Below are 12,483 nucleotides of genomic sequence, written 5' to 3'. Positions count from 1 at the left end.
GCCAGTTAGAGGGCTAGGGTTCAGACCTCTGGAGGCTCACTGTGGACTCTACCTTCCTGACTGTACCTTGTGTCATGGTATCTTGTTCAGGCTGTAAGTCCAGCCTTTGGGTGGTCTAAAACTGGTGGTTGGCAAAATGGGCCATGGACTGGATCCAGTTGACCAGGAGCTAAGAATGGCTTTTACATTTTTTAAAGGGCTCAAAAAAACAAGTGACAGACTATGTGATCACAAAGGATATAGTGTTTCCTGTCATGTTTTACAGTTTGCTTAAGCCCTGGCTAAATCAGTAATTTCACAACACTGGCTGAAAGTTAGGACTATCTGGGGATCTTTTGAAAACACCGATGTCCTGGGACCCATCTGCTGACCAATTGAGTCAGATCCTAGTGCTCTCTGGTGGATTCTGGGAGTTTGAATTTTTTTTAAGCTCCCAGGCAGGTGATGCTGAAGAGACCTGAAAACCACTGATCTAAAGACTATTTGAAAAGAAACGAGTAGATAATTTTTCTTCCTTTTATGCTTTTATTTTCAAATGTACTTACTAGATCTAGTAGTATAAGGTAAAAATTTAAATTTCCATTTTATCCATGTTTTCTAGGACTTGTTTCTTTTCTCTTTCCAGAATTTCTCTGCATATCCTCTCCCGTTTCTCCTCACACATGGAGAAGCTCGCTATATGCGGTGTCTCATAACTTTAGAGCTCATTTTTAATGGCTGCATGGTACCCCATTGTATGGAAATAGCTCAGATTGTTTTAGCTAGTATCTTATTGGTAGCTGTTTGGGTTGTTTTTGTATTTTGTTATTCTAAATAGTGCTGCAGTGGATATTTTATACATGAGACAATTGTATGTGAGTATTTGTGTGGGTATTTTTATAGGAAGTATTCCTAAGAGTGTTGGGTCAAAGGCTATGTACTTTTAGTTTATTCATCACTATCCTCCAAAACCACTGTAACAACTTGTAGTTCCAACAACACTTAAAGTACCTTTTAGCTTACCCTCTTGCCAACACTTAACCAAATTGACTTTTGCCACTTGGATAAATGACCATGCTCAGTTTTTTTAAATTGTGGTAAAAAACATTTAAATTGCCATCTTAATCAGTTTTAAGTGTATGGTTCAGTAGTGTTAAGTATATTAACATGTAGTACAACAGATTGCTATGATTTTGACCAGATAGTTCATATGAGTACAAGCAGACTTTATTTGTCCTTTTCCACTTAGCATGATGTCTTCGGGTTGGCTCATGTTGTGGCATGTGGCAGTATATTGACATTGTAGTGCAACAGATGACTGATCTTGACTAGATAGTTCGTACGAGTGATAGCAGAGTTTTATGTCCTTCTGCACTTAGCGTGATGTTATCAGGTTTACTCATGTTGTAGCATGTAGCAGGATCTTTTCCAAGGCTGCACTCCATCGTATGTACCACGTATGATATAATTTATCCATTTCATTGTTTAGTTTCAGGGACCTGAATTCCCACCTGTTGCTGATGGGTTCTGGCAGTGTGGCTGAAATCCACATGTTCAGTGAGTCGCACACATGATAGCTCATGCTCCTCTGCAGTGTCCTTCACATGGACACAAGGCGGAAGACTTTCCAACATCTTTCCGTGCCTTTATGTTTCACAGGTTATATCCTCACTGTCACTCAACCCTGTTAGTGAAAGTCACTCAGTCATTGCCAACTCTTTGTGACCCCATGGACTACATAGTCCATGGAATTCTCTAGGCCAGAATACTGAAGTGGGTAGCCTTTCTCTTCTCCAGGGGATCTTCCCAACCCAGGGATCGAACCCAGGTCTTCCACATTGCAGGCAGATTCTTTACCAGCTGAGCCACAAGGGAAGCCCAAGAATACTGGAGTGCCTATCCCTTCTCCAGAGGTTCTTACCGACCCGGGAATCAAACTGGGGTCTCCTGCATTGCAGGTGGATTCTTTACCAACTGAGCTATCAAGTAAGCCCCAAACCCTGTTAAGTGAATATTAACTAGATCATGGTGTCTCAACCGTATTATTTGAGGCCAGGTAATTCTTTATGGAGAGCTGTACTGTGTGTTGAAGCATGTGTACCAGCATCCCTGGCCTCTGCCCTCTAGATACCAGTAGCATCCCTTAGTTTGGACAACCAAAAATGGTTCCAGATATTGCCAGATACCTCTCGAGGCAAAATTTTGAGAACTGCTGGGATTTATTATTTGCTTAGGGTTGATAAAAACTTGCAGCTTAGTGGCACATGTGAGACAAGAGCTCAGATCTCTCTAAAAGTTCATCTGTATCCAACACTGAGTACCTATTATGTACAGCCATAGAACTCCCTGAGAGCTGTGTCTAATAAGGGAAGCCAGGGATGGAAACAGTTCGGTACATCATGCTGAGTCCTTTCACCAAGGGCCAGCACAGTACCCCCAGGGGGACAAGTAAGAAAAGACTTGACCAGCCTTGGTCCAGAATTCTGAGGAGAGTAGCAGCAGCCAGGTGTGAAGAACACATATGCAAGGAAGAGGAAGTGTTTCCAATGGGAGAAGAGAGCCTTGAAGATGGATCAGTTGGAGGGTGTATGGTAAGTACGGCAAGATAACCTTACTGAGGATTCAGTAGCAATGACCTTTTATACCCAAGTCAGGGATTAGTACTTTACTTTGTTCACATGATTTTGTTAGGGCCTTGCCAGTCCAATTCAGTGCACCAGGCACTCACACAGCTGTGTGCTAAGTCACTTCAGTCATTTCCGACTCTGCAACCCCATGGACTGTGGCCTGCCAGGCTCCTCTGTCTGTAGAATTTTCCAGGCAAGAATACTGGAGTGGGTTGCCATTTCCTACTCTAGGTGATCTGACCAACTCAAGGATTGAGCTTTGTCTCCTACTTGACAGTCAGATTCTTTACCACTAGCATCACCTGGGAAGCCCAACACAGCTGCAGTGAAAGCAAAATCCCTGCCAACAACAGTTCCCACCCCCTGCACCATGCAGCGGAGAAGGCAATGGCACCCCACTCCAGTACTTATGACTAGAAAATCCCATGGATGGAGGAGCCTGGTAGGCTGCAGTCCATAGGGTTGCTAGAGTTGGACACGACTGAGCGACTTCACTTTGACTTTTCACTTTCATGCATTGGAGAAGGAAATGGCAACCCACTCCAGTGTTCTTGTCTGGAGAATCCCAGGGACGGGGAAGCCTGGTGGGTTGCTGTCTATGGGGTCGCACAGAGTCGGACATGACTGAAGTGACTTAGCAGCAGCAGCAGCACCATGCAGAGCTGGCTTACGCTGTCTGCAGTTACTGAAGAGGCCAGTAGGTGGGGTGCTTGCACTCTATAGGAATCTAGACTCTAGTTGAAGCTTCAGTTCAGTTCAGTCGCTCAGTCGTGTCCAACTCTGACCCCATGGACTGCATGCAGCACGCCAGGCTTCTCTGTCCTTCACCATCTCCCAGAGCTTGTTCAAACTCATGTCCATTGAGTCAGTGATGCCATCCAACCATCTCATCTGTCATGCCCTTCTCCTGCCTTCAGTCTTTCCTAGCATCAGGGTTTTACCAGTCAGTCAGTTCTTCACATCAGGTGGCCAAAATATTATTGGAGTTTCAGTTTCAGCATCAGTTCCTTCTGATGAGTAGTCAAGACTGATTTATTTTAGGATTGACTGGTTTGATCTCCTTGTAGTCCAAGGGACTCTCAAGAGTCTTCTCCAACACCACAATTCTATAGATTACAGCCAATCAACTCATTACTACTGGGCTTTTTAAAGGGTCCTGGGATGTTGGTACTGAAACATGAGATATGCAGAGGCCTAGGAGTCCTGCAGCCATAAAATTAAAGGACCTATGATCAACCTAGACAGCATATTAAAAAACAGGGACAAAGGTCCATCTAGTCAAAGCTATGGTTTTTCCAATAGTCATGTATGGCTGTGAGAGTTGGACCATAAAGAAGGCTGAGCACTGAAGAATTGATGCTTTTGAACTGTGATGTTGGAGAAGACGCTTGAGAGTCCCTTGGACTGCAAGGAGATCCAGACAGTCAATCCTAAAGGAAATCAGTCCTGAATATTCATTGGAAGAACTGATGCTGAAACTGAAGCTTCCGTACTCTGGCCACCTGATTTGAAGAACTAACTCATTGGAAAAGCCCCTGATGCTGGGAAAGATTGAAGGCAGGAGAAGGGGACAACAGAGGAAGAGATGGTTGGATGGCATCACCGACTTGATGAACATGAGTTTGAGTGAACTTCGGGAGTTGGTGACAGAGAAGCCTGGTGTGCTACAGTCCATAGGGTCACAAACAGTCAGACACAACTGAGCAACTGAACTGAGGAGTCTGACTGAACTGAACTGAGGAGTCCTGGAAGGTGAGAACTGGAACCTGACCCATATTTAGAATTCAAATATGAGCTGCCAGATGGCCTGAGGGTTTCTGAAAAAAGAGAATGACTGGAAACCTTGAAAGATACATTGTTTTCTGGAATCTGCTGGAGTGGACTGGATGGGAGAACAGAACTGGATTTCATTCAGGGCAGTGGTTCCAGTCTGTATATAGGATGTCCACAAAGTCTGAAAACAGAGATGATAGTATTTATTATCTTCCTATGGAAGAATTCCTGATATAATGTCTCTTTGCTGGTGTTTCTAGACTGCATGGACTATATGGCTCTGTAGTGGTCAGGAAGCCTAACACTTTCTGATGGCCTCTCAGAGAATCTGTATGTTCAGTGAAGAGGGATCTGTAGTGTCAAGGAGCATCCTGGGTCTTTTTTTTTTTTTTTAATTGAGATATAGTTGATATCCTGAGTCTTTAGGATCTCAAATCCTTGCTTTGGGAATCCCATCTGGTTGTAATAGAAAAATTACCTTTGTCCAGAGAGTTTTGAGAACTAAAGATTGGCAGGTCAGAGGAGATTGGCAGCAACTGCAGCTGCTGAGGTAGTGGCCAGTCAGGCAGCCATGAAACTGAAGAAAAGACGAGGTCAGCAGGAGCTGAGCCCCATGATGATTAATTGGCTGCAATGTGGGCATTGGCCTGTGGGCAACAGGGTGACAGCAGCCAGCCAAGCAATAGCCAGCAGGCCAGCGATAGCAGTTGAAACAAAAGCTGATGGTGTGCAGAGCTGTTGACAGCTGTTCTGACTTCAAATAATAACTCCACTCCTATCTCAGTTTAGAGATCTGGGTGTGACTATAAATGTGACCTATTACAGGAAGGGTGAGGTCTATGAAAATAGTCTGATGAGGGGAATCTGCCAATCCCCTAATTGAAGAAACTCCTAGGTCATATTTCATTATGCTGAACACTTAGAATATAACGCTAGGACTTCCTTTCTTTCTTGTTTGTTTTTTTTTTTTTTTGGCAGGGGGTGGGGAGTTGTGCTGCACTGGGCAACATTCTGGATCTTAATTTCTGGCCAGGGATCAAACCTGTGCCCCCTTCATTGCGAATGTAAAGTCTTAACCACTGGACCACCAGGGAAGTCTCTGGACTTCCTTTCTTTTCAAAGAAATATTCACGAAAAAGTATTCCTTTCAGATGCATCAGTTCAGTTCAGTTGCTCAGTCATGTCCAGTTGTTTGCAACCCCATGGACTGTAGCACGCCAGACTTCTCTGTCCATCACCAACTCCCGGAGCTCACTCAAACTCATGTTCATCAAGTCGGTGATGCCATCCAACCATCTCTTCCTCTGTTATCCCCTTCTTCTGCCTTCAATCTTTCCCAGCATCAGGGGCTTTTCCAATGAGTTAGTTCTTCAAATCAGGTGGCCAAAGTACAGGAGCTTCAGTTTCAGCATCAGTTCTTCCAATGAATATTCAGGACTGATTTCCTTTAGGATTGACTGTCTGGATCTCCTTGCAGTCCAAGGGACTCTCAAGCGTCTTCTCCAACATCACAGTTCAAAAGCATCATTTCTTCAGTGCTCAGCCTTCTTTATGGTCCAACTCTCACAGCCATACATGACTATTGGAAAAACCATAGCTTTGACTAGATGGCCCTTTGTCTCTGCTTTTAATACGCTGTCTAGGTTGGGCATAGCTTTTCTTCCAAGAAACAAGAGTTTTTTTAATTTCATGGCTGCAGTCACCATCTGCAATGGTTTTAGAGCCCAAGAAAATAAAGTCTGTCACTGTTTCCATTGTTTCCCCATCTATTTGCCATGAAGTGATGGGACCAGATGCCATGATCTTCATTTTTTTTAATGTTGAGTTTTAAGCAAGCTTTTTCACTCTCCTCTTTCACTTTCATCAAGAGGCTTTCTAGTTCCTCTTCACTTTCTGCCACAAGGGTGTTGTCATTTGGGTATCCGAGGTTATTGATATTTCTCCTGGCAATCTTGATTCCAGCTTGTGCTTCATCCAGCCCAGCATTTCACATGATGTACTCTGCATTATAAGGTAAATAAGCAGGGTGACAATATACAGCCTTGATGTACTCTTTCCCAATTTGGAACCAGTCCGATGTTCAATGTCAGATTCTAACTGTTGCTTCTTGACCTGCATATAGACTTCTCAAGAGGCAGGTAAGGTGGTCTGTCTTGTATTCCCATCTCTTTAAGAATTTTTCACAGTTTGTTGTGATCCACATAGTCAAAGGCTTTGGCATAGTCAATAAAGCTGAAGTAGATGTTTTTCTGGAATTCTCTTGCTTTTTCTTCATCCCAACAGATGCTGGCAATTTGATCTCTGGTTCCTCTGCCTTTTCTAAATCCAGTTTGACCATCTTGAGTTCTCAGTTCATGTACTGTTGAAGCCTCACTTGGAGAATTTTCAGTATTACTTTGCTAGCATGTGGGATGAGTACAATTGTGTGGTAGTTTGAACTTTCCTTGGCATTACCTTTCTTTGGGATTGGAATGAAAACTGATCTTTTCCAGTCCTGTGGCCATTGCTGAGTTTTCCAAATTTGTTGGCATATTGAATGCAGCACATTCACAGCATCATGTTTTAGGATTTGAAATAGCTCAACTGGAATTCCATCACCTCCACTAGCTTTGTTCATAGTGATGCTTCCTAACGCCCACTTGACTTCGTATTCCAGGATGTCTTGCTCTAGGTGAGTGATCACACCATCATGGTTATCTGGGTCCTGAAGATCTTTTTTGTATAGTTCTGTGTATTCTTTCCACCTCTTCTAAATATCTTTTCCTTCTGTTAGATCTATACTGTTTTTGTCCTTTTTTGTGCCATCTTTGCATGAAATGTTCCCTTGGTATCTCTAATTTTCTTGAAGAGATCTCTAGTCTTTCCCATTCTATTGTTTTCCTCTATTTCTTTGCATTGATCACTAAGGAAGGCTTTCTTATTTCTCCTTGCTATTCTTTGGATGCATACTTTACCTCATTTACTATGACTCCCTCTGTTTTCAAAATATATTTTTTAAATGCATATTTTATCTTAATTACTCTTAAAATCTCCTGCAACTTTCAAAATATATACCTCTATTTCTTTCCAAAAAAATTGTTTTTGCCACACCATGCAATTTGTGGGCTACAGCAACTATACTCCAATTTAAAAAACAATTCAAGTCCAAGAACGCCAATTAAAAAAATGTCAGAACTTTCCTGGGGGTACAGTTGATAAGAATCCACCAGCCATTGCAGGAGACATGGGTTTGATTCCTGGTCTAGAAAGACTCCACATGTCACAGAGTAACTGAAGGCCATGCACCACGGTTACTGAGTCCACAAGTCGCAACTACTGAAGCCTGAGCGCCTAGAGCCTGTGCTCTGTGACAAGAGATGCCACCTTAAGTTATTCATACAGAGTAGCTTAATTGCCCTAAAAATTCTCTGTGTTCTTTCCATTCTTCCCTCTTTCCTACCTACCCCTGGCAACACTGATTTTTGTACTGTCTCTGTGGTTTTACCTTTTCTGAATTGTCAAATAGTTTGACTCATACAGTATGTAGACTTTTGAGCTGGCTTCTTTCACTTAGTAAAATACATTCAAGTTTATTCCATATCTTGTCACGGTTTGATAGCTCATTCCTTTTATTGCTGAATAATAGTCATTATATGGATGTGCCACTGGTTTTTTTTTTCCTATTTATGTGTTGAAGGATATCTTGGTTATTTCAAAGTTTGGGTAATTATGAATAAAGCTGCTATAAATACTTACGTGCAGTTGCTTCTTGGCCTTTTGGCTAAGTTCAAGTGTGTAAACATTTATGTGCAGGTTTTTATGTAGACATAAGTTTTCAACTCATTTGGATAAATACCAAGGAGCATGAGTGCCAAATTGTATGATTAAGAGAAAGTTTAGTTTTATAACACATTGCCAAACTGTATTTATTCAGATTTGTCTTATGGCCTAGATTATAGTCTACCTGGGGCTTCCCAGCTGGTGCTAGTAGTAAAGAACCTGCCTGCCAATGCAAGAGACTTAACCAATGTGTTCTATCCCTGGATTGGGAAGATTCCCCTGGAGGAGGGCATGGCAACCCACTCCAGTATTCTTGCCTGGAGAATCCCGTGGACAGAAGAGCCTGGCTGGCTTCGGTCCATGAGGTCACAAAGAGTCAGTTACAACTAAAGCAATTTACCACAAATATGCACATAGTCTTTCTTGGTAAATGATTCATGCGCACTTGAGAATAATGTGTTTGGAGTTGGTGATGTTCCATAAATGTCACTAAAATCAAATTGATGGGGCTTCCCTGCTGGCTCAGTAGTAAAAAATCTGCCTGCCAGTGCAGAAGACACAGGTTCCATCCCTGATCTGGAAAGATCCCACATACTGCAGAACAGTATGTTCTACAGTAAGCCCTTGTGCCACAACTATTGAGACTGTGCTCTAGAGCCCAGGAGTGGAAACTCCTGAAGCCTGTGCACCCTAGAGCCTGTGCTCTGCAATAAGGGAAGCCCACGCACTGCAAATGGAGAGTAGCCCCTGCTTGCCACAACTAGAAAAAAGCCTGTACAGCAGTGAAGACAGCACAGCTAAAGAGAAATAAATAAGAATTTAAAAAATCAAATTGGTTGATAGTGTTCTTCAAATTTATATTATTACTGATTTTCTGTCTAGCTTTACTATCAGTTACTTAGGGAAAAGTGCTAAAATCTCCAACTATAATTGCAGATTTGTCTATTTCTTATTTTTAATATAGCCGTTCTGACTTTCATTTGGTTCTTATTTGTATAATATACATTCTCTCATCTTTTTACTTTTAACCATATGTTTCTTTATATTTAAGTGAGTTTCTTATAGACAAGAAACTCTATAGTTTTGGTTTTGGTTTTTGAATCCAATCTGACCTTCCTTGCCTTTTGATTGGGGTGTTTACTACATTTAAAGTTAATGTAATTATCAACATGATTGAGTTTGAAACTACCATCTTTCAGTTACTTCCTATTTGCCCAATCTTCTCTTTGTTCCTTTTTTATTGTCTCCCTGATTTCTTTCAGATTGAATTTTTTTGTGATTCTATTTTGTCTTCATTATTGGCTTATTAGTTGTATCTTTATTTCTTTAGTTGTTGCTCTACAGTTTATAAAATAGATTTTTTTTTTTTTTGGTCATCTTGTATGGCTTAGGGGGGAACTTTGATCTTAGTTTCCTGACCAGGGATTGAAGCTTGGCCAGGACAGTGAAAGTGCACAGTCCTAACCACCTGGTCACCAGGGAATTCCCTATAAAATACAATCTTTAAATATCAGTCTACCTTCAAATAATGTATCACTTCATGTATACTATAAAACAGTACAGCAGTAATTTTTTTCCTCTTTTGTGCTACTGTGATCATACATTTTTCTTTTACATGTACTATAAATCCTGTTGTAATTTTTGCTTTAAAGAACCAATTATCTTTTGAAGAGATTAAATATTAAGTGTATTTTATGTTTACTCATATTTACTATTTCTGACACTTTTCATTATGTTGTGTAGATCCACATTTCCACATGGTATCATTTGGAAGCAGTGAGAACTTCCTTTCGTATTTCTTTTAGACCAGTAATTTTGTCATTCATCAAAATCCCAGTGATGAATTTTCTCATCTTTGTCTTAAAAAAATAGTTCTTTTTCCTTTAATTTTCTTATTGGGGTAAAATATATTGGGTTGGCCAAAAAATTCATTTGGGTTTTTGTGTAAGATCTGGTTTGTATAATTTCTGATAAGAATTCTATGTCATTCGTATATTGATTCTTTTGTAAGAAATATGTCTTTTTTCTCTGGCTGCTTTTAATGTTTTCTCTTTGTCAGTGGTTTCAGAAATTTTATTGTGACATAATATGATGTGGTTTTCCCCAGGTTTATTCAGCTTGGGATTCATTAAGCTTCTTGGATCCATGAATTTTATAGCTTTCAGCAAATTTGGAAAATTTATGGTCATTTTGTCTTTAAATATTTTTTTCTAAGCCTTTTTTCATGCATCTTCTCTCTTAATGGGATCCTCTTGAGATATTACATATATGTCAGTCTGCTTAATATTAGTCCATACACAAATGGTATTCTGTTCATTTTTTTCTGTCTCTGTACTTCACCTTGCTTAGTTTCTATTTCTGTTTCTTCTAATCACCAATCTTCAGCATCTGCTTTTATTCCATCCAGTGTATTTTCCATTTCAGATACTACGTTTTTCATATCTAGAGGTTTCATTTGGATCTTTCCTTTATCTTCCACTTCTTTAATTATCTTGGTCAGGTTTTCCTCTATCTTTTTGAAGATATAAAGCATATTTATAGTAGCAGCTTTTATGTTCTTGTTTGTTCCATCACCATTAAAATTTCTGAATCTGTTTTATTTATTCTATTTTTTTTTTAAGCAAAATTGTTCAGAATTTTTTTTTTTCTCCGTTTGTGCTATATGGCTTGTGGGATCTTAGTTCTCGGATGACAAGGGGTAGAACCTGGACCTCAGCAGTGAAAGCACTGGGTTCTAACCACTGGACAGTCAGGTAATTCCTGGTTCAGGTTTTATTCACCAGTCAATAGCTGCTCGCTCTCTCCTTCCTGCATCCTGCTGTGCTGCCTTCCACATTCCTAGATTCAGGAGAGGAATTCTCTGGCCTTCTGAGCTGTAATCTGAGAGGGGAGGTCAGTGAAGAGAGCTGGAAGACAGTAGTTTGCTGTAGAGGCTGGCTAGGCAGGCCAGCCCTGCCATCAGCATGTGTTCCAGCACTTGTAGTTATCACTCTGTCTCCCATTCAAGACTGGCTTTTGTCTCACTGGTGGTCCTGTAGCCATTCTTCCCTGCCAGCTCTAGCACCTCATTGTTTGTAATTCATATTGAGCTCAGCTGGAACAGAGTGAATATGGTAGTGCCACCCACAGGGGTAATGCTGAAGCCAGTGCCATGGGCCTTTATTTGCTTGATGACCCTTATCAAGTTGTCTTGGCTGACATCTGGATTGAATTTTTCCCTTCCCTATAAAACCTGTTGATGTAGCAGTTCCTCCAAAGTTCTCAAACTTCCATTCTGGTGCTTCAAGGCTAGGCACACTTTGATAATCTGTATGCCCAGCATCTCAGACCAAAATCATTTTCCGTAAATCAGGGGATCCATCCCAATGGTGGCACACATGTCCTGGAGCTGCATCTGGAACTTGAGACTCCTTTGGGTGTCCTACTTGTGCTTGCTGGCAAATTGCCCCAGGTTAGTTTTGAAGCTTCTTTGGGGTAGTAATGCTGCCTCGCACATGATGTAGCTCACACTGGTGACTTAGGTGCCGTTATTTTGATTTGTATTTCCCTGATGGCTAATGATACTGACCATCTCTTCATGTGCTTATTGGCCACTTGTATGCCTTCTTTGGAGAACTGTCTATTCATTTTCTTCCAGCCTACCTGGAAATGGAGATATGAAAACCACGGTGTAAAAGATATTGGTGAACCATTTCTGAAATTCTGTGTTCTACAATAGTAAGAAAAGTAGCTGCTCACTGTATTGTTATAATGTCTTCTGGAATATTATATACATCTCTACTCACACTATCAGGTAATGAGAAGACTCCTATGTCCAGATGTCTAGCTTGAATAATATAGGTTTGTTGTGACTCTTCCAAGACAAATCAGTTGCAAAATGTACACCTGTGTGATTATATGAAAATTCCTTGGTCACAGAACGTTCAGCAGCTGCCTCCCCTCCCCTCCCATCCCCAATCTTTTTACACATTGTAACAATGGCAATGTTAGTTTTTAATCTGTTAATCATTAGAGATTAAAAATTTTATACAGAGTATACCTCAAAGGTTTTGAGCTCAGTTCCAGATTACTGCAATAAAGCAAATATTGCAATAAAGTGAGTCATATGAATTTTTTGTTTTCTGGTGCATATAAAAGTTATATTTACCCCATACTTAAACCATTTTAAAAATTATTTATTTATTTATTTATTTTGGCTGCACTGGGTCTTCATTGCTGTGCACGAGCTTTCTCTAGTTGCAGTGAGCAGGTTTCTCACTGCAGTGGGTTCTCGTTGCAGAGCACAGGCTCTAGGGCGTGAGGGCTTCAGTAGTTGCAGCAAAGCGGACCTTTGCTGCAAAGTGAT

General features: G+C 40.9%; 1 pseudogene; it reads right to left on the bottom strand.

Moving 5' to 3' along the window:
• Window positions 1-10,982: 10,982 nt before the first annotated feature.
• Window positions 10,983-11,964, bottom strand: LOC102264998 (vacuolar-sorting protein SNF8 pseudogene; annotated as a pseudogene).
• Window positions 11,965-12,483: the final 519 nt, after the last annotated feature.

The sequence above is a fragment of the Bos mutus genome, chromosome 26 (genome assembly GCF_027580195.1).
Source record: "Bos mutus isolate GX-2022 chromosome 26, NWIPB_WYAK_1.1, whole genome shotgun sequence".
NCBI lineage: Eukaryota > Metazoa > Chordata > Mammalia > Artiodactyla > Bovidae > Bos > Bos mutus.
This window is presented reverse-complemented; position numbering and strand designations above follow the sequence as displayed.